Source organism: Heloderma suspectum, chromosome 5, assembly GCF_057233095.1.
Source record: "Heloderma suspectum isolate Gila_16-S chromosome 5, 16-S_ref, whole genome shotgun sequence".
Taxonomy (NCBI): Eukaryota; Metazoa; Chordata; class Lepidosauria; order Squamata; family Helodermatidae; genus Heloderma; species Heloderma suspectum.
This window is the reverse complement of record NC_139462.1, coordinates 22,860,893-22,883,589: the sequence shown is the minus strand read 5'-3', so window position 1 is coordinate 22,883,589 and position 22,697 is coordinate 22,860,893. Positions and strand designations below refer to the sequence as shown.

At 44.8% G+C, this 22,697-nt stretch overlaps 1 protein-coding gene across 1 annotated transcript in view; it reads left to right on the top strand.

Annotated features, from left to right (window-relative positions):
- The window catches only part of MAPK10 (mitogen-activated protein kinase 10), a 413,215-nt gene that overhangs the window by 16,332 nt on the left and 374,186 nt on the right, over positions 1–22,697 (top strand). The window contains exon 2 of the mRNA XM_084860214.1: positions 7,466–7,669. The gene's annotated coding sequence lies outside the window, so the exon portion shown is untranslated. The remainder of the gene's footprint in view (positions 1–7,465; positions 7,670–22,697) is intronic.

The window sequence follows — 22,697 nt, the reverse complement described above, 5'->3', positions numbered from 1 at the left end:
CTCATCATGAGTAGACATTTATTCCAGATTAAACACTTCCTCCTGAAACCCTGGGTGAAAGGGCCTTCTGGCTCCAGTGATGGCTGTGTGTGCCCCGCTTGGTCCATTGCCACCGGGAGGAGATTCAGGAACCCCAGAAGGGCTTCAGAAGAGGTCAAGGGGGTTCTTTGGGACCTCAGGTGAGGCATCCATTGAAAAGGACTTCTTAGGTTGCCCCATGTTTTCTGTGGGGGTTGGGCTTGCATAGGGGAATCCAAATCTAGGGATGGGCGGAACGCTTACCTTGCCTTCCGCTGGGGGTCCGCTAGGGGGAGGAGGTGATCCATTCTTCCCCCCTGGAATCCTTGCTGGCTGGCTCTGCTCCATGGTGATTCCGTGGAGCCGTGGGCCGGCTCCGAAGGGCCAGTGATATGGCCACCATGCCGTATCACTGGCTGAAGGGGATGTGACGTACTGTGGCTGCAAATGGCGCCCGGGATGCCATTTGCAGCCATAAAGGCCTTAGTTTAAGGTAAATGCAGCCATTTACAGTCCCAGACGCCATTTGTGGCCACAGTATGTCCCCTTCAGCCAGCGATATGGCATGGCGGCTGTATCACTAGCAATCCAAGCTGGAGGATCCGGCTGAAGAGGATTCTGCGCAGCGGTGGGGGTAAGTCTTCTGTTCCACCACGGACTCCAGGGGGTTGGATTCTAAAGAATCTGGTCTCATTGGAGTCCATGGCGGAATTCTCCACCATCCCTATCCAAATCCTCCTCTACTGAAGAAGTCTCCCGTGTTTCTGTCAGCTGAGATCCTGACAGTCATCTCTTTAGGTTGGTAATGGTCATATAATCAAGGAAAATAAGCAGAGGAAGCCAGTCTAGGACCTGTTACACTTTTCTTGCCTTCGCTTCTTTCCACTGTTCCTCTGGCTAATTTGATGAACCAAAAAACTGAAGCCAAGACATTTCTTCTACAAGTGCCATCCCAATGGATTGGAATGGCCTCCAGAGCAATTTGAAATGTTCATGGTCTCTTAAAATTGTTTGATGTAGGGCCAGCCTGTTAGCAGCTTTTTGCAAGCCCCAGGCAACTGAGTAATGACAGAGAGATGATGATTGTCACATCTAGGCCAAGTATGGATAGCATGAAGGATTCATATGTAAGAATAACATGGCAATGCTCTGCAGATCTTGGATACTTTCACACATCACAGTTTCACACGCTTCCCCCACCAACAATAATGAATCTGATGTTTGATTCTCCAGCATCTAAGATACATAGGTTCAATTAAGATAGTACAGAGCCTGCTATTTCCTCAAAAATAATTGCTCACACAAGTAGAGGCTGGTGGCTCCAATGCTGCTGGTGAATCCGCTCTGAGTTTCAGTCAGAAACAGTCGGAACTCTACAGGAGCTATCCAAGGTGCGGATAGCTCCTATACAGAGACAATGAAGTTCTTGTCTAGCTTCCAGACTGGTTGTCCTGTAAGCCTTCCATGACACCCACCAAAGCAGTTCCACAGAAATTGTTTTTGATCTGAAGAATTTCATAGAATAGTAAGGTTGGAAGGAGCCTACAAGACCATCGAGTCCAAATCCCTGCTCAATGCAGGAATCCAAGTCAGAGCATCCCTGACAGATGGCTGTCCAGCCTCATCTTGAATACCTCCAGTCTGGGAGAGCCCACTACATCCCTAGGTAATTGGTTCCACTGTCTTATTGCTCTAACACTCAGGAAGTTTTTCCTGATGTTCAGATGGAATCTGGCTTCCTGTAACTTGAGCCCACTATTCTGTGTCCTGCATTCTGGGATGATCAAGAAGAGATCCTGGCCTTCCTCTCTGTGACTACCTTTCAAGTACCTGAAGAGCGCTATCATATCTCCCCTCAGTCTTCTCAAGGCTAAACATGCCCAGTTCTTTCAGTCTCTCTTCTTAGGGCTTTGTTTCCAGTCCCCTGATCATCCTTGTTGCCCTCCTCTGAACCCTCTCCAGCTTGCCTGCATCCTTCTTAAAGTGCGGTGCCTAGAACTGGGCACAGTACTCCAGATGAGGCCTAACCAGTGCTGAGTAGAGGGCAACTAGTACTACCTGGGATTTCGAAGCTATGCTTCTAGTAATGCACCCAAAAATAGCATTTGCCTTTTTTGCAGCCACATCACATTGTTGGCTCATATTCAGCTTGTGATCTAAAACAATTCCAAGATCCTTCTTGCTTGTAGTGTTGTTGAGCCATGTATCCCCCATCTTGTAACTATGCATTTGGTTTCTTTTTCCTAGGTGCAGAACTTGGCATTTATCCCTATTAAATGTCATTCTGCTGTTTTCTGCCCAGCGCTCCAGTCTATCCAGATCACTTTGAATTTTGTTTCTGTCTTCCAAAGTATTAGCTATCCCGCCCAATTTTGTGTCAGCTGCAAATTTTATCAGCTGACCTGCACCTCCTCCTCCAAGTCATTCATAAAAATGTTGAAGAGCACTGGGCCCAGGACTGAGCCCTGCGGTACCCCGCTCGTTACCTCTCCCCAGTTTGAGAAGGTCCCATTGATAAGCACTCTTTGAGTCCGATTCTGTAGCCAACTGTGGATCCACCGGATCGTTGTTTCATCTAGCCCACTTTGAGCTCGTTTGCTCATCAGGAGATCATGGGGCACTTTGTCGAAAGCTTTGCTGAAGTCGAGGTATATGATGTCTGCAGCATTCCCACGGTCCACAAGGGAGGTTACTTGATCAAAAAATGAGATCAGATTCATCTGGCAGGACTTGTTTTTGACAAATCCATGTTGGCTTCGAGTAATCACGGCATTGTTTTCAAGGTGCTTCCAGATGGATTGCTTTATCATCTGCTCCAGATTTTTCCCTGGGATTGATGTCAGACTGACTGGTCTGTAGTTCCCAGGTTCCTCGTTTTTACCCTTTTTGAAGATAGGGACAACATTAGCCCTCCTCCAGTCATCTGGCACTTCCCCCGTCCTCCATGATTTACTGGATCAAAAAATGATTACTGGATCAAAAAATGAGATCAGATTTGTCTAGGGATGTTAGAGAATTCCGCTACAGAATTCCAGTGAATTCTCCCCCCCCCCGAAATCCATGGCGGAATGGAGCCCCCTGCCCCACCACCCCACGAAAGCCCCGCGAAACAGAGTCTACCTGGCTGCGGCTCTGGTGGTGGCCACTGCCAGGCTGCTGCGGCTGCAAATGACGGCCGTCGTAGTGGCCGCCATTTGTGTCCCTACACTGGCCTGTGATAGGCTTTATATTTTACATAGCCCATCACGGCTAAAGCAGGGACGCAAATTTTCCCATCCTTATTTAATAGCTGAATCACCATTTCTTTCCTCTGTCTTTTACTATGCACGTAGCTGAAGAAAGCTTTTTTGTTGCTTTTAGCATCCCTCGCTAACCTTAGCTCATTCTCAGCTTTAGCCTTCCTGACACCATCCCTGCAATTCTGTGCTACCTGCCTGTACTCTTCCTTTGTTGCTTGGTCTTCTCTCCACTTCCTATATGTGTCATTTTTTGTTTTCAGGTCATCTCTAAGCTTTTTGTGAAGCCACAGTGGCTTCTTCTGTTGTCTTCCACCTTTTCTTCTTGTTGGAATTCTTTGTAATTGTGCCTTGAGAATTTTCTTTTTTAAAAACTCAGCCCATCTTGGACTCCTTTTCTCATTAGAGTCACGTGCCATGGGACCTTACTGATAATTGTTCTGAGTTTATTAAAATCAGCTTTCCTAAAATCCAGGGTATGGGTTTGGCTACACTCGGCTTTTGCTTCCTTTAGAACCGTGAACTGAAGTATAACATGGTCGCTTTCCCCCAGAGTTCCTGTAACTGCTACTTTACCCGCTAAGTCATCTCTGTTGGTTAGGATCAAGTCAAGGATAGCCAATCCTCTAGTTCCTTCCTGTACTTTTGTAGGAGGAAGTTATCCACCACACAAGTCAGGAATTTCCTGGGGGGGCCATGTTTTGCAGAGTCTGTCTCCCAACAAATATTGGGGAAATTGAAGTCCCCCATTACTACTACATCATGCTTCCTTGAAACATTGGCTGTTTGCTTTTCAAAAGTTTCATCCTCGTCTTCTCCTTGATTGGGTGGCCGGTAGTAGACTCTGACCACTATGTTCCTTTTATTCTTTGCTCCATTTATTTTAACCCCGATGCTCTCGATGGGGCTACCAAGCTCATCCTCCTGTATTTCTGTGCAGAAATATGTATTTTTCACATACAGTGCAACCCCACCTCCCTTTCTGTTCCTCCTGTTCTTTTTGAACAAGTTGTATCCTTAAATTACTGTATTCCAATCATGAGAGTCATCCCACCAAGTCTCAGTTACACCTATCAAGTCATAATTTCCCTCCTGTATTAAGAGTTCAAGTTTGCTCTGTTTGTTTCCCATACTCTTGGCATTAGTATATAGACATCGAAGACTATGTGCTTCATGGTCTGGCTTTCTTCCTACATGTTTGTAAAGACTGTTATTGGGTGCTATTAACAGCTGTTTTCTCCATTGTGGTGCATGAGCCTTTATCAATTGTTACCCCCAGCTTTATGTCTCCCTTCCCCATAGGATTCAGTTTAAAGCCCCCCTGATAAAGTTCTTCATGCTGTGGCCAAACACATTCTTCCCAGCCTTTGTGAGGTGCAACTCATCGCTTGCCAACAGCCCATCTCCCAGGAAGTATAGCTCATGGTCCCAGAATCCAAATCTCTCTCGTCAGCACCACCTTCATAGCCAGTTATTCACCCAGAGTATTTTTCTTTCCCTTTCTATCCCTCTTCTAACTACTGGAAGGATGGATGAGAAAACTATCTGGGCCCCAAAGTTCTTCAGTTTCCTTCCCAAAGCTTCAAAGTCTGATACGATTTCTTTGTACCTCTGTTTGGCGGTATCATTTGTTCTTACATGGATGAGAACAAAGGGATACCTGTCAATGGGCTTTATGAGTGCAGGCAACCTTTCAGACACATCTCTAATCCCACCTCCCGGGAGACAGCATACCTGGTGAGTCCATGGGTCTTCACGACATACTTGGGTTTCAATCATATGCAGCAAGGAGTCTCCCACTACTACTACTCTACTCTTCCTGTTGTTGTAGGCCTTGGTTTTATCACTTCTACTTGGCTGACTTTCAGCCTCTTGCTCGCTCTCATGAGGTTCCCCTGTAATTCTTCCTCTGCAGGTTGTCCTCCAGTCTTATCCTCAAGTACCTGGAAACGCTTCCCTAGTCCCACTGCCTCCACTGGTGCCGAGTGTCTTCTAGTTCTTCTGCTCTAAACTGTCACCCTTTTCCAAGGAGAATCCTCTATTTCATTTTTCCTCACCTCAGCAGTTTCCTCTTCTGCCTCAGCTTGCTGTTGCTCTTCTAACTCCTGTACTTCACTTTGCTGCTGTAGTTCCACTGTTCTGTCCGAGAACTCTTCGTGTTCTCTTATTCCCTGGAGGGTCGACACTTGCCGCTCCAGTCCTCTTACTTTTTCTTCCAGCAGCGTGATCAGCTTGCACTTGTTGCACGTGTAGGCCATGTTGTTCTCAGGCAAGAAAACAAACATGGCACAGACCTTGCAGGTCACCACCACTGGACAGTCTTGTCTTTCCATAGTCTCTTTTCCCTTTTTGTGTCTAGCTTTCTGATTGTTCTGGAGTAGCCTGTGCCTGGTCCTCTATTCACTGCAGGTTAAAAACAGAGTCCCACTCATATGGAAGTGTGTGTAACAAGACAAATATTTTTTTAAAAAAATGAAATTTTTTTTAAAGATATATATATCTTTAACATTTTTATATTATTTTATTAACATTTTATTAATATTTTATATTATTTTATATAATAAAATAAAACAAAACGATATATATATATATATATATATGTGTGTGTATGTGTGTGTGTATAGTAAAATATAGATATAGATATAGATATAAAATTTCAATAGCATGCTTAACATCACAGTGGATGCATGTGCACTAGAGGCAAGATGTATCTGCCCCACACAGAGAGATTTACAGGGCAATCCTATGCATGTCTTCTCACAAGTAGACATGCATAGTATTGATCAATGGGGCTTACAGATAATGGATATAGGAGTGCAGCCTCTAATTTCTAGGCACCTGGGGAGTGTGAATTGAACAACAAGTCCAGCAACTCACATAAGGAAAATATTTTAAGGGGATTCCCAAAATATTTCTCAAGGGATAAAGATTTAAAAGGGAAAGGTATCAAGACCATAGAGTTGGAATGACCTTAAAGGTCATTTAGTCCAGCCCCCTGATGATAGAGGAAATCCTCTATTACAGCACCCCCAAAAGTTGGCCATTTCACCTCTGCTTAGAAACCTCTAATGAAGGAGAGTCCACCACCTTCTGAGATTGTCTGTTCCATGAAAAATGCAGACACTTGTTCCTAGAGGGGAGTATATGTTCGGTTTTGCCTATGGTATGGTGTCAAGGAGGAGGAGGCAGCTACCTCAGGACTATACTGGAGAAGAGAGAGGAAATAAGCCATATTTTGGTTGTTGAACATGGTTTGTATAATGTTTGATCATATTTAAACATATTTAAATTAGTTATGCCCTTATTCCTGAGTGAACACAGGGGAAACTCAAGGGAAGGTAGGTCACTCACACTAACTCAAGTGGTCATTTCAGAGCTTAATGGCTGGTAAGAATCTGCTGTCAATCAGACTTGGTTCTGCTCATTATTCCAAAAGAGTACTGGGGCTAGGATGAGTATTGAAATGAGTGCAGCACATCCTATGCATGGTGACTCAAAACATATGTTAGATGGAGCATACTCCTAGGTAGGTGCACGTGGGGTTGACTGTTGGTGGATTATAGGAGGGTCAACGTCATTTCTAACTTCATAATGTTTAAGTTTTATACAGCAGCCTTCTGCAACCTGGTGCTCTCCAGATGGGTTGGACTATAACTCCCCATATCCCCAGCCAGCATGTCCAGTGTGAAAGTTCTTATACAGCATGTGGTTGTCCGAATAGATACATTTTCTATCTAGTTCATTACCCTTTAATTACACATATGAATAAACCCTGAACTGAAGATGGAAATGAATGAGTACTTCAGCGTCAAACCTCCCAGCCTTTTATCTTCTTTCCATGTTTTCATTTCTTGACACTGCATAGTATGCAGTTGAAAAGTTCCTGAGCCCTTGATGTCTTGACTTCAATAAGTCAGTGGCTCTGGCTACCAAACCAACAACAAAAAGGCATGGCTTACATTGTCCCATTTATTAGCCATATTGCCAAAATTAAGGTGGGCAGATTTGTGAGCTTTTAAAGAAAAGAGGATGGTAGCGCCTTGCAACACACCTGCTGTATGACAAGGTCTGGGCTTTTATTTAATGGTCAGGCCAGACGTAATGGAGGACAGCCATGTTTAATTATTCACCAGTGGTGTAGTGGAGTGGGGATGCATCCTGGCCTCTTTTCTTTTCTTTTCTTTTCTTTTCTTTTCTTTTCTTTTCTTCAGAGCATGAGCAATGACATCAACTGCTGAAACACCAGGGTGACTGATCAGTGAGGTGATGACAAGACTTTCAAATTCTGCTACTGTTTGTGACAGAGAAAGTCAGAGAATGAGAATAATCAAGCAGAAGCTGGATACTTCTTTCCTTTTCCTTGACAGCATTCCTACGTCATGTTGGCAGTTTAAATGGCAACTCTTCTCTGAAAGGTGGCTTGCATTTCTAATTAAAAGCTAAAGGTTGCATTTCAGCTAGCTTCAGATCTTTTCTTCAAGCTCACTGTGTTTTACAAGTTGAACCTATGCTGCTGGAAGTAAGCAGCACTGAGTTCAGTCGAGCTTACTCCCAGGTAACTATCCATAGGATTGCTGTCATGCCATGGGAACTTAATTGTAAAAATTTATTGTTTGTTTGTTTGGAATGTCTATGTTTTAAAATTGAGTTTTTAACCAGAGTGTTAGTTCCTTTGAGTATAAATAATAGAAAAGCAGATTTCCCTCCCACTGCCCCCCCCCCGCTCTCTCCTGGGGGCATGTCTATGGATTTTCCTTAGGGTTGTGGTGACGGGGGTCATTTCTGATGAGCCACTCCACCGTTTTTCACATAGGAAACAAGTTAGCTTTTCAGCCTTCTTTCTGCCCACTGGTTCGTCTCAGTATGGCAGTGCAGTACAAGAAGCAAAGTGTAACCAACTGTTAGATGTGCATGCACTGCAAAGTGGATAAGGCTGAGATGGTCTGTGGGAAGCACAGTTCCTTTATCTCAAAAGACAGCTACTGGGAAGATGCAATTTTCTATTAGCCTGGTTGTTCAGAAGACAAATACTGTAATTACTTTGGGGACCCCTTACTACCTCTGAAAGAACATAGGCTCTGTTGTCTCCCAGCTATTTTTTTGTGGATGGTATGTGAGCTAGCAAATACACAATCCATTCTGCTGTATAACTGCATAGGCAGTTAACCCCATTGACCAATAGTAGGATAACTGCTTTCCCCTGTTCATTCAACAGTTTTCCATACAAGAACTTTTGTGAACTAAGAAAAACAAGAGAATGTTTCTGGTGAGAACCGTATTATTTTGCCCACAGAACCTACGTCCTTTGTGTAAACATTTAGGAATAAATGAAGAATGATTATGTAACCCACAATATCTCCGCATTAGTTAGGAGAAGTGGGCGGGTTCAGTCTTTTCTGATAGTGTGATTCCCATCCATATTTGCCATACCAAAGAAAAGAAATAACAACAGAGATCAAACTTAAACATATATTGAAATAAAAGAAATAATTCTCATTTGTTACACAGAACAGATAAGTGATAGTAATACTCTTGATATTATTGATAGTCAGGTTGCTATTGCTTCATAGCAGCAATGAAGTCATAATTTCCTTTGGCTATTAACAGGGTGCACAGAAGAAGAAAACAATGAGCTCACGGTCCTTTTATAGTTGTTGCAGTTTTCTTGTGCAGGAATCTAAATCTTCATTCTTTGTTGCTTAGTTTGCTAAAAACAAGCAAAGCAGGCCTGTCAATAACATAGAGTCTGCTGGCTTTCCCTCTGAAACAGCTTTCTTTTTTTGGGCAAGGCTGGGCTGCTGGAATCTTCTCAAAGAAGCCAGCCCACCCAGAAGAGGACTTACTGAGCATGCCCCAACAGCTGGTTCTAGGAAGAGGGGAGGGGGGAGGGTAATAACCCCACCCAGTGTCAGCAAACACAGGCAGGCTAGATTTACTATTCTTTCAAAAATGCTGGGAGCAACAACTGACGTCTGGGTTACATTTAGTTGTGGCATCCACGATGTGAAACTGCCTCCAGATAGAAATAATCGAGCAGGCCCATTCTCAGGTACCCAAGTGGTCCATTTGAAAGATATCATATTACAGCAACACATGGCATGTATAAGAAAAGGAGGTAGTTTTGAAACTGGGGAACTCGTTGGATGCCATAGGCCTTGGCCTGTGGTGTCCCTTCAGGGTTCCATCTTGGCCCTATTTATTTATTTATTACATTTCTATACTGCCCAATAGCCAAACTTCTCTGAGCGGTTTACAAAACATGAAAACCTTAAAAATGCAATATATAAAATAATATAAAAACATTTACATACAAAAACAATTTAAAGCAATCAACAATAAAAATCCTAGGACCAGTTAAAACTAGTGCTATGCCGAATCCTACCCTCTCTTTTCGGGAACTTCTTCTCTCCCTGTGAAAGAGACATTGTTTTTTCTGCCTCTTTCACAGAGAGGGGGAGAATTTCAGAGAATTCTCCCCTTGGGGTGGGGGACAGGGTTTCCACATACTTTGTTAAATATAGGCAATTCTTGAGGGGTCTTCTATTTTTTTTTTTTTTATTTAATAGAGTTCTGGGCACTTGCAGGAGCCTAGGAGTCTTCTCCAGCTGGGAGTTCTTCCTGAAAGTCTATTGGAGAGGGTGAGGTCACATGGTCTCCTGGGAGTTCAGAAAGAACTGCCAGGCTGGAGAAGAGTCCTGGATTCCTGCAAGTGTTCTTAAAAAGAAAAGAAAAGGTGGAGACAAGACCCCTCCAGAATTGCCTACACTTAAAAAGATATGTGGAAACCCTGTCCCCCTCCCCAAGGAGACAATTTGCTGAAATTCTCACCTCTCCCAGCCTCTTTTGGCAGAGTTTTCATCACCCCACCCCAAATGCCAAAAACGGAAGAATCAAATTTTCTGGCACAGCACTAGTTAAAACCCTATCATATCCTGTCAATTGCCTGGCAGTAAAGTCTTAACCTGGCACCAAAAGGATGACAATGTTGGTGCCAGGCAGACTTCACTGGGGAGACTGTGTCATAATCAGAGGGTACCACCAAAAAGGCCCTTTCCCTTGTTGCCATCCTCTGATAACCCCTAGGAGGAGGTACCTGGAGGAGGGCCTCAGATGACATTCGTAGTATATGGGTAGGTTCATATCAGGAGAGGCGCTCCATCAAGTATTTCAGTCCCAAGCCTTATAAGGTCTTATAGGTCAAAACCAGCACCTTGAATTGGGCTCAGAAACATACAGACAGCCAGTGCAAGTGGGCTAGAACTGGTGTTATATGTTCAGAATTTCTGGTTCCTACTGTCAATCTGACCACCACATTTTGCCCAAGCTGGAGCTTCTGAACCCATGCTAGAAACCGTTGTGTATGTTCTGTGTCAAGCAGGGCTGGTCCTAACATTAGGCAGAGTGAGGCAGCTGCCTCAGGTGGCAGGTGCTGAGGGTTGTGGAGTGCTGCACAGGTGTTGGAGGGGAGGGCTGTGTGTGCCATGCTGCCTGTCTGGCCGGCGCCTTCTAAATTAGCCTGCTGCCCTCACATTTGGTGGAGGACACTGTATTGTCTCCAGCGTTGAAGTAAGATTCAACCACCAGTCCGGTTGGTTTCTGTACATGGATGTCAGGAGTGCCCTAGCTGCCTCTTGCAGTCCCCACCAATAGCCAACTCAGGACACAGACGATGAGGAATTCTTTCTGAGACTTTATTCCTTTATTCCTTTATGACTCTTTCAGAATACTAGTAGCTAGCACCAAAGCAAGGAACAGCACTGGGGAAAGATAGCAGAGTAGCCTAAGCTCCAGGTAAGGCAGTTGGTCCCCATTTGAAGGAGAATCACGGGAAGACCCTGAACTTATGGGCTAGGGAGAGATCCTCCCTCTTTCCCTTGGGTCTTTGGGACGCGACTGTTGTTTGAGCGCCAAACGAGCGGAGTGCCTCCTTTCGGTGCCCTCCATCTGTTGTCGCTACCTGCGTCTGCGCTGAGCGTCCAGCAAGCCCCCCTCCAGCGCTCTCTCACTGCCAGGGTCACTATCTATCCCAGGAATGCTGGCAGGAGGAATCTCTGCTAGCTGCTGTGCCTGTGAGAGATGAGCGTGCTCCTCTCCCACGGATTGCTGTTCCTCCTTAGAATCAGAACTGCTCTGGGGCTCTATGGGCTCAGTTTCCACCCTGACATTGGAATGGGAAGAGGTGCCATTTGACTCTTTGCCTCAGGCAACAAAATGTCTTGGGCCAGCCCTGATGTCAAGTCTCTAGGAGGCTTCTGCTATTTCTGTGTATATTGGTGCAGAACAAAGCAAGCAGGTGCAACCCCCATGAACTAGATGGTTCAACCTAGTAAGGATGGAGTCATCACTCAGGAGAGAGCAAGGAGGAAAGCAGTCAGAATGTTGCACAGAGAAGTTGAATAATAATTATGGGTTCTTATCACCTTGTATAAGGAAAATTGAATTGATATATGTGTATGGTTGATGTGCAAGGGGATGGGAAATCCATTTTTGCATCTTTGGTATTTGTTATATTTGCACTGTTATTGCAGGCCTATGACCTTCATGCTGCAATTTATAAAGTTTGCCATATGCTGCTGTGCTGTTGCTTTGGGATGGGGAGAGCAATCCTACGGCCCCTAGACAGTGTCCGGGGGTGGGTGGGTGTCATAGGATACTTCAGATTCCTGGATCCCAGTTTGGAGACAGCGCTCCAACCTTGGTCCCAGGAGTCTGACCTCCCTGCCCCTCCTGCTCACCACCAGCACAAGGAGAACTGTGCCGAGCTCAGAGAGGAGGACAAGAGGGGAGTGCTGGTGGGTGGAGAGGGGAGGCCGGGGCAACTGGCTTACGAACAATCCTCTGGCTGCCCCAGGCTCCTTCTCTCCCGCTCCGACGCCTCAGCTGGATGGGTGAAAAGGCCCATCTAGCTAAAATGCAGAGTGGGGGGAGCACGGAGGCCATTATCAGGAACTGAGTTTGGATGCTGATGGGCATCCAGATAGGACTGCACCCTAAAGCTATCTACAGAAAAGTAACTGATGTGCCTGGCACCTTGGAGAGCCAAAAGAGCTTTGGAGTGGCTAACTACAAAGTTTTTGCAAACAACACTTATATTTTTCTTTTTGGTCTAAGAAGGCCTGGTATTTCATAGAATCATAGAATCATAGAACAGTAGGGTTAAGACTCTTACGAGTCCCTTGGACTGCAAGGAGGTCAAATCAGCCCATCCTAAAGGAAATCAACCCTGACTGCTCATTGGAAGGACAGATACTGAAGCTGAAGCTCAAATATTTTGGCCACCTAATGCGAAGAGAAAACTCCCTGGAAAAGACCCTGATACTGGGAAAGACTGAAGGCAAAAGGAGAAGGGGACAGCAGAGGATGAGATGGCTAGATAGCATCACCGATGCAATGAATATGAACTTGAGCACACTCCGGGAGAGAGTGGAGGACAGGAAGGCCTGGCGTGCTATGGTCCATGGGGTCACGAAGAGTTGGACACGACTTAACGACTGAACAACAACAACAACAACAACAAAGACCATCAAGTCCAATCCCCTGCTCAATGCAGGAATCCAAGTCAGAGCATCCCTGACAGATGGCTGTCCAGCCTCATCCTGAATGCCTCCAGTGTGGGAGAGCCCACTACCTCCCTAGGTCATTGGTTCCATTGTCATATTGCTCCAACAGTCCGGAAGTTTTTCCTGATGTTCAGATGGAATCTGGCTTCCTGTAACTTGAGCCCATTATTCCATGTCCTGCACTCTGGGATAATCGAGAAGAGATCCTGGCCTTCCTCTCTGTGACAACCTTTCAAGTACTTGAAGAGTATACTTTGAAATGCTGACATAAAGCTCTACACAACTTGAGACCAAGGTATGGAAAAGAGCACATTCTTCCATATTAGCCTGCCCAGATTTTAAGATCCTTCATAGAGGCGCTTCTGTGTCCCATCATCATCAGAAATGTATTTGGCAGGAACATGAGATAGGGCCTTCTTGGTGGTTGCTCCCAAGTTCTGATACTCCCTGCCAGGGGAGGCCAGGCTAGCTCCACCTTTGTTGTCCTTCTGCTGGCAGGGAAAGATGTTCGTATTGAGACAGGCTTTTGGCTTTTAAGCTGATTTGTTTACTGATGTAGGTTTCAACTGGTGGGTGATATTTCTGTATTTATTTTTATTGATTCTACTTTTATATTTTAATGATAATTTTATATTGAATCTTATATTTTATTGTTGTTAGCTGCCTTGAGTGGTATTTGTAGAGGAAAGGCAGCAAATAAATTTTACTAATTATAAATAGTATAAAGTTATAAAGCCATCTTCTTTTGCCGAAGCTGGTAAAAGGTAAGATAACAGCATACATAGCTGTTTGGTTACAGGGTTCTAGAAGTCAAAGTCCATTGTCCTGAAATGGCTTCCACCCATGTCAGGGGGGCAGATGGCTGTTTCCTATTGCTCTGTGTAAGCACATCTTGTGCAGAGCAAGAAAAAGGAAGGTCTAATCCTTAGCCAACTAAGCTGAAAGATGGGAATCTCAGGATGGACCAAAGGAAGTACTTTTTCACACAGTACATAGTTAAACTATGGAATTTGCTTCCACAAGATGTAGTGATGTTCACAAACTTAGATGGCTATAAAAGAGGATCAGACAAATTCATGGAGGATAAACCTATCAACAGCTACTGGTCATGATGGCTATATCTTACCAACAGTAAGATATGCCAGCTGCATATCTCAATGGCAGCCTCTGGGGAACAGGTGCAGGAGGGTGCTATTGTGCTTATGTTCTGCTTGTGGGCTTTCCATAAGCCTCTGCTTGGCCACTGTAGGAGACAAGATGCTGGACTAGGGAAGTGTTTGGTTTGATCCAGTAGGGCTCTTCTTTTGTTCTTATATTTAATATAATAGAAAAATTGTATCGTAATATTTTGTGTATTGTAATACATCTTTGCAAGATATTTTTTTCACAAATATTATATATACACACTATATAGAATACAGACAGGGCCTTTTCAGTGGTGGTCCTACACCTTTGAAATTCCTTCCCAAGGGATATATATATATATATATATATGATCCCTTTGCATAATCTTTTAAATGAGCTTTGAAAAATGTTTGTTCCAAACTGCTTTTAATTAAAGTGCAGTGTAGAGTTTTTATGGTTTTACATTACTGTTGATTTTAGTTTAAATATGTTTCTTTTTATTAAAGTGTTGTGCTGTGTTCTATTTTTATCTGCTTCTACTTAGTTTTTGTAAATATAGATTGCTTTTATGAAATAGTTGTTTAAGGATTGTTCTTGCTTTAAGTCAAGGGTGTACAACCTGTGCCTGTGGGCTGCATGGGTTTCTTGGCCACTCCCTGTGTGGCCCATGAAGCCGGCAGGACCTCACCCAATTTTCCCCACTGGGGAAAAAAATGCTCTTCCAGCGCAGCTATTCAAGATGTGGGCAGCTTTCTCTCTCTATTTTCATAGCCCAGACAGCCAATAACTACATCCTCCTCTGTATCTTGTCCCATCCGTTTCAAATGTTTAGTAAACTGAAAAGAGAAAGGAAGACTGGATTATTTTTTTCTAGGCCAGTATTTCATCTGTGTTTGAAACCAGAGGCTGACTTGTCTCCTGCCATTTTCTGGGCAACTTATCAACTTGCTTAGTGCTGTTTTACTTGCAGCTGTTTGAGATGGATGGGACTGGAAAAGGGAAATGAAAAGTTAGCTCTGGATTGTGGCTTGGAAACAGCATTCGTTCTGGGAAGCTTTGCAAAAGGGCATTCTCTGTTCGTTTCCAAGGAATTCAAAGTCAGTGCCCCAAATCTTAGAGCTCATGGCAGAGTTTCGGATTCCATGTCCTAAAGCTCAGAATATGGGATCTCATGTATTGCAGGCCCAGCGGTATCAGGAAACATCTATTGAAATGTCCCCTAGGGCTAACCATGGAAGCTTGAATGCTAGTGCAGCCAGTGGTGTCCTGGTGAATTTTAAAGTGCGGGAGCCTACCATGACAGCCCTCATAGCCTCACCATGAAGAAGAATCCAAAAATCACACACACACACACACTGACTTTGTCTCAGTTATTCATTCATTAGAGATGCCCAGACTGGACTACTGGGCTGCCTTTGAAGACAGTCCAGAAATCTTGATTTGCATGAATGGAGATGGGGTAGAAAAAGCTCTTCAAGTCAAGGTCCCATTGAGACAGAAGCAAAATCTGAGCTAGGATAAGGAACTGGGGTTAGACTCACATATTCCTCAGTGAAGAAGCAGAGTTCAGAAATAAATGGATAGTTGTTAATCATGGAGGGAATTATTTCTCACAAGGATCTCTTTGGGGACCTGTGATAACGTTCATAAATGATCCAAGACAGGAGTAATTAGTGAGATAGCGAATTTGACAGATACGCCAAATTATGCAGGATGATAACATTCTAAGCAGAATGGGAAAAGTTCCAAGAAGAACTCCCCAGATTGGGTCAAGGGGCAACCACATTGCATGCCATTCAATGTAACTAAGGCTGTGGTCTTAAACACATAACTTTGCAAACTGGGATGTGAAATCTTAAGTTTGCATATCCACTGGTGTCTGAAGTGATCTTGGGGTTATAGTGACAATGTCGACTCAGTGTGCTGCAATCGTGACAAAGGCAAATTGTGTCTTAGGGTTATTAGGAAAATGAAAATAAAATAGCAAGTATCATAATGCTATCTTATAAGTGTACAGTGACCCTACATGGACAGCTCTGGTCATCCTACCTGAAAAAGAATATTGAAGAGATAGAGGCAGTACAGACTGAACAGGGACATGACAGAGATTTATAATATTATGAATACTGTGAAGAAAGTGGAGAGGGAGAAATTGTTCTCTCTAAGCTCCTTCTCTCTCATGTAAAACTACAAAGGGACATTATCCAATGAAATTGGTAGGCAACATGTTCAGGTAAAACTAGAAGACATATCGGAGTTTATTTTATAAAGGAATAACAATGGACCTATGGAATTCATTGCCAAAGGATGTTTTAATGGCCACTAACACAGACTTTAAAAAAAGAAGGAAAAATGCATGGTCTATCAGTGGTAAAGGTACAGAAAAGATCTAGATCAGGGGTGCTCAACCTAAGGCCCTGGGGTTACAAGTGATCCTTGGCCTAATTTCATGCAGTGCTTGGTCTAATTTCAAAAGAGTCTGTTTCCCGCCTCCCAGCTGAGCAGAGCAGAGCAACTGCTCCAGCTGGTCCAGGGACTACAGAAGCAAGCAAGCGACCAGAGAGTGAGCGAGCAGAGCGAGCGAACGGGGAGCAAACAGGAGTTGGCCAGGGGAGGTTAAGGGGGAGGCCCCTAACATTTTTTTATTTTTTTCATTTTTCATTTTATTTTATTCTTTAACTAACTTTTTTCATTTATTTGTCTTGTAACACACACTTCCACACCAGTGGGACTCTGCTTTTAACCTCTACTGAGTAGAGGAGCAGGCACAGGCTAGTCTAGAGCAATCACAAAGCTAGACACAAAAAGGGAAAAGAGGCAATGGAAGGACAGGACTCTCCAGTGGTGGTGACCTGCAAGGTGTGTGCAATGTTTGTTTTCTTGCCTGAGAACAACATGGCCTACACATGCAACAAGTGCAAGCTGATCACGCTGCTGGAAGAAAAAGTAAGAGGACTGGAGCGGCGACTGTCGACTCTCCAGGGAATAAGAGAACACGAAGAGTTCTTGGACAGAATGGGGGAACTACAGCAGCAAAGGGAAGACCAGAAGCTTGAAGAGCAACAGCAAGATGAGGCAGTGGGAAATGCTGAGGTGAGGAAAAATGGAGTAGAGGATACTCCTTGGAAAAGGGTGACAGTTAGGAGAAGAAGAACTAGATGCCACTCCGCGCCAGTGGAAGCAGTGGAGCTGTGGAACCGATTCCAGGTACTTGCGGATGAGACTGGAGGACAGCCTGCAGAGGAAGAATCACAGGGGAACCTACATGAGAGTGAGCAAGAGGCTGAAGGTCAGTCAAACAGAGGCGATGAAACCCAGGCCTACAACAAGAAGAAGAGAAGAGTGGTAGCAGTGGGAGACTCCTTGCTGCATGGGATCGAGACCCAAGTATGTCACGAAGACCTGTGGACTCACCAGGGATGTTGTCTCCTGGGAGGATAGATTAGAGACGTGACTGAATGGTTGCCTGCACTCATAAAGCCCACTGACAGGTATCCCTTTCTTCTCATCCATGTGGGAACAAATGATACCGCCAAGCGGAGCTATGAAGAAATCACGTCAGACTTTGAAGCTTTGGGAAGGAAACTCCAGAACTTTGGGGCCCAGGTAGTTTTCTCATCCATCCTTCCAGTAGTTAGAAGAGGGATAGAAAGGGAACGAAAAATACTCCGGGTGAATGACTGGCTATGAACATGGTGCCGACGAGAGAGATTTGGATTCTGGGACCATGGGCTATACTTCCTGGAAGATGGGCTGTTGGCAAGGGACGGGTTGCACCTCACAAAGGATAGGAAGAATGTGTTTGGCCACAGCATGAAGAACTTCAACAGGAGGGCTTTAAACTGAATCGTATGGGGAAGGGAGATGTAATGTTGGGGGTAACGATGGACGTAGGCGCATGCACTGCAATGGAGAGAACAGCTCTGATAGCGCCCAATAATAGTCTTCAGACACATGTAGGAAGAAAGCCAGACTATGAAGCACATGGTCTTTGATGTCTATATACTAATGCCCAGAGTATGGGAAACAAACAGAACGAACTTGAACTCTTAATACAAGAAGGAAATTATGACTTGAAAGGTATAACTGAGACTTGGTGGGATGACTCTCATGACTGGAATACAGCAATGAAGGATATAACTTGTTCAAAAAGAACAGGAGGAACAGAAAGGGAGGTGGGGTTGCACTGTATGTGAAAAATACATATCTCTGCACAGGAATATAGGAGGATGAGCTTGGTAGCCCCATCGAGAGCATCTGGATCAAAATAAATGGAGCAAAGAATAAAAGGAACATGGTGGTCAGAGTCTACTACCGGCCACCCAATCAAGGAGAAGACAAGGATGAAACTTTTGAAAAGCAAATAGCCAATGTTTTAAGGAAGCATGATGTAGTAGTAATGGGGGACTTCAATTTCCCCGATATTTGTTGGGAGACAAATTCTGCAAAACGTGGCCCCCCCAGGAAATTCCTGACTTGTGTGGTGGATAACTTCCTCCTACAGAAAGTAGAGGAAGGAACTAGAGGATCAGCTATCCTTGACTTGATCCTAACCAACAGGGATGACTTAGTGGATAAAGTAGGAGTTACAGGAACTCTGGGAGAAAGCGACCATGTTGTACTTGAGTTCTTGGTTCTAAGGGAAGCAAAAGCTGAATGTAGTCAAACACATACCCTGGATTTTAGGAAAGCTGATTTTAATAAACTCAGAACAATGATCAGTAAGGTCCCATGGCAAGCGACGCTAACGAGAAAAGGAGTCCAAGATGGGTGGGAGCTTTTAAAAAAGGAAATTCTCAAGGCACAATTACAAAGAATTCCAACAAGAAGAAAAGGTGGAAGACAACAGAAGAAGCCAATGTGGCTTTACAAAAAGCTTAGGGATGACCTGAAAACAAAAAAGGACACATATAGGAAGTGGAAAGAAGGCCAAGTAACAAAGGAAAAGTACAGGCAGGTAGCACAGAATTGCAGGGATGGTGTCAGGAAGGCTAAAGCTGAGAACAAGCTGAGGTTAGCGAGGGATGCTAAAAACAACAAAAAGGCTTTCTTCAGCTACGTGCATAGTAAAAGGCAGAGGAAAGAAATGGTTGTTCAGCTATTAAATAAGGATGGCAAAATGATAACAGATGAAAAAGAAAAGGCAGAGGTGCTCAATTCCTACTTTGGCTCAGTCTTCTCCCAAAAGAGGTCTATGACCCCCCTGGCAAAGGCGAAGTACAGGCTGAAGGGCAGGATTGCAGCTTGAGATCGACAGGCATATGGTCAAGCAACACCTAATTGCTTTGGATGAGTTCAAATCTTCAGGGCTAGATGAGCTGCACCCTAGAGTAATAATGGAACTGGCAGAAGAACTCTCAGAACCGCTGTCTATTCTCTTTGAGAAATCATGGAGGACGGGGGAAGTGCCAGATGACTGGAGGAGGGCTAATGTTATCCCTATCTTCAAAAAGGGTAAAAAGGAGGAACCTGGGAACTACAGACCAGTCAGTCTGACATCAATCCCTGGGAAAAATCTGGAGCAGATGATAAAGCAATCCATCTGAAAGCACCTTGAAAACAATGCCGTGATTACTCGAAGCTAACATGGATTTGTCAAAAACAAGTCCTGCCAGATGAATCTGATCTCATTGTTTGATCAAGTAACCTCCCTTGTGGACCATGGGAATGCTGTAGACATCATTTACCTCGACTTCAGCAAGGCTTTCGACAAAGTGCCCCATGATCTCCTGATGAGCAAACTAGCTCAAAGTGGGCTAGATGAAACAACGATCCGGTGGATCCACAGTTGGCTACAGAATCGGACTCAAAGAGTGCTTATCAATGGGACCTTCTCAAACTGGGGAGAGGTAACGAGCGGGGTACCGCAGGGCTCAGTCCTGGGCCCAGTGCTCTTCAACATTTTTATGAATGACTTGGAGGAGGAGGTGCAGGGAATGCTGATAAAATTTGCAGCTGACGCAAAATTGGGCGGGATAGCTAATACTTTGGAAGACAGAAACAAAATTCAAAGTGATCTGGATAGACTGGAGCGCTGGGCAGAAAACAGCAGAGTTACATTTAATAGGGATAAATGCCAAGTTCTGCACCTAGGAAAAAGAAACCAAATGCACAGTTACAAGATGGGGGATACGTGGCTCAACAACACTACACGCAAGAAGGATCTTGGAATTGTTTTAGATCACAAGCTGAATATGAGCCAACAATGTGATGTGTCTGCAAAAAAGGCAAATGCTATTTTGGGCTGCATTAATAGAAGCATAGCTTCCAAATCCCGGGAAGTACTAGTTCCCCTCTACTCAGCACTGGTTAGGCCTCATCTGGAGTACTGTGTCCAGTTCTGGGCACCACACTTTAAGAAGGATGCAGACAAACTGGAGAGGGTTCAGAGGAGGGCAACAAGGATGATCAGGGGACTGGAAACAAAGCCCTAGGAAGAGAGACTGAAAGAACTGGGCATGTTTAGCCTTGAGAAGAGAAGACCGAGGGGAGATATGATAGCACTCTTCAAGGACTTGAAACGTTGTCACAGAGAGGAAGGCCAGGATCTCTTCTTGATCATCCCAGAGTGCAGGACACGGAATAATGGGGTCAAGTGACAGGAAGCCAGATTCTGGCTGAACATCAGGAAAAACTTCCTGAGTGTTAGAGCAATACGACAATGGAACCTAGGGAGGTGGTGGGCTCTCCCACACTGGAGGCGTTCAAGACGAGGCTGGAGGACAGCCATCTGTCAGGGATGCTCTGACTTGGATTCCTGCATTGAGCAGGGGGTTGGACTCGATGGCCTTGTAGGCCCCTTCCAACCCCACTATTCTATGATTCTATCAAAAGAGCTCTACGAGGGATCAGTTCAGACCTCTGGCAAGAGCAATGTGTCCCTCTCCTAGGCAACCCATTGGATGGGGAAGAAGAGAGAGAAGGAGCTGGCCATTTTTGGCTCTGGCCTCACCCACTGCTGGCATATGTTCCGTCAGTTTACCCTGGCCATCAATAGAAAAGAATTCTCCCTCCTTCCCATGATCTAGAAGAGGGAGCTCCTTCCATATAAGGAAAAGCTAAAGAAACTGAGGACTTTCAGTTTAGAAGAAAGATGACTGAAAGTGGACCTGCCTGATGGTGAAAACTAATTCGGAAAGCCTTGGTAATCTTTATGTTCTTATTTATATAAGAACAAAACAGACCCCTCCCTCAAAGGGCTATGGGGGTCACCATGGCAGGGGCTGTGCCTAGGGGCCAGGGCAGGCGGAATGTGTCCAACACTGGCAGCTGCCTAACTTTGATCGAAGGCTTCCCTGTATCCAACTCTGACAGGTGTGTAAGGCTTTGTTGTATCAGACTAAGGGCTCTTCCCAACCCGTGCGAAGCCGGGTCCTTTTGCTTTGTTGTTGTTGTTGTTCAGTTGTTCAGTCGTTCAGTCGTGTCCGACTCTTCGTGACCCCATGGACCATAGCACGCCAGGCCTTCCTGTCCTGCGCTCTCTCCCGGAGCGTGCTCAAGTTCATATTCATTGCATCGGTGATGCTATCTAGCCATCTCATCCTCTGCCGTCCCCTTCTCCTTTTGCCTTCAGTCTTTCCCAGCATCAGGGTCTTTTCCAGAGAGTTTTCTCTTCGCTTTAGGTGGCCAAAATATTTGAGCTTCAGCTTCAGTATCTGTCCTTCCAATGAGCAGTCAGGGTTGATTTCCTTTAGGATGGACTGATTTGACCTCCTTGCAGTCCAGGGGACTCGTAAGAGTCTTCTCCATCACCACAGTTCGAAAGCATCAATTCTTCGGCGCTCAGCCTTCAAATCTTTAAAAATCTAAAAACTGAAGTAAAAAATCTCAACTGGAGTAAAATGAAAAAATAAAAGTGTAAAGATATACTCCATCGATGCTGACGCATCCAACACTAGTTTCACTTTCCCAGCTCTCATTGTTCTCCAGTAAGTCATGGGTGGGCAACCTGTGGCCCTCCAAATGTTGTTGGGCTACAACCCCTAATTTCCCTCACCATTGGCTATGCTGGCTAGAGCTGATGGGAATTGCAGTCCCAACGGCATCTGGAGGGCCACACATTGCCCACCCCTGTGTAATATGAACAGCTGTAGAAAGTGTTTTAGTTAATCCCTATGTTTACAGCTTACAGTAAATACAGTTGTTTGACAGACATTCTCTTTACCTGGGCAACCAATTGTGGTATGTGTGGGTGGCTAAGGATCTCTAACAGAGAATTCTGAACATCAAACAACAATTCCCACAGTACTTTGCAGGATACCATGAGCTTTTCTACATGAACCTGTTAATCACTGTATCTATGTTCGGTTCTGTTGCAGAACCGAGATCCCATCTCTACACAAACAGCTTTTCTTTTCCTGCGTTTCTGCTACATAACCTCTAGGTGGCGCTGTGATATAGTGGAATAATGCAAATACATAGGGATGGCGGAGAATTTCTCCACGAATCTCGGGGAGGCTTAATGCCAACGCATTCGGCCCCCCGAAATTGGTGGTGAAATTCTCCGCCACCCCCCTGCCCCCCCAGGATGGGACTTACCTCCCTCGAATGTCTCTCTCGGCGGCGGGGCGGCGGTTCAGCAGGGGCGGGGGCAGCGGCCGGTCTTCTGACCGGCTGCCGCCGCCACCATTTCCAAGTAAATGTAAAAAACAAACAAACACACACACGTGATAGGCTATGTAACAATTTACGTAGCCTATCACAGCTAGATTTCCAAAGTCAGCTGTGATAGGCTACATAAATCATTACGTAGCCTATC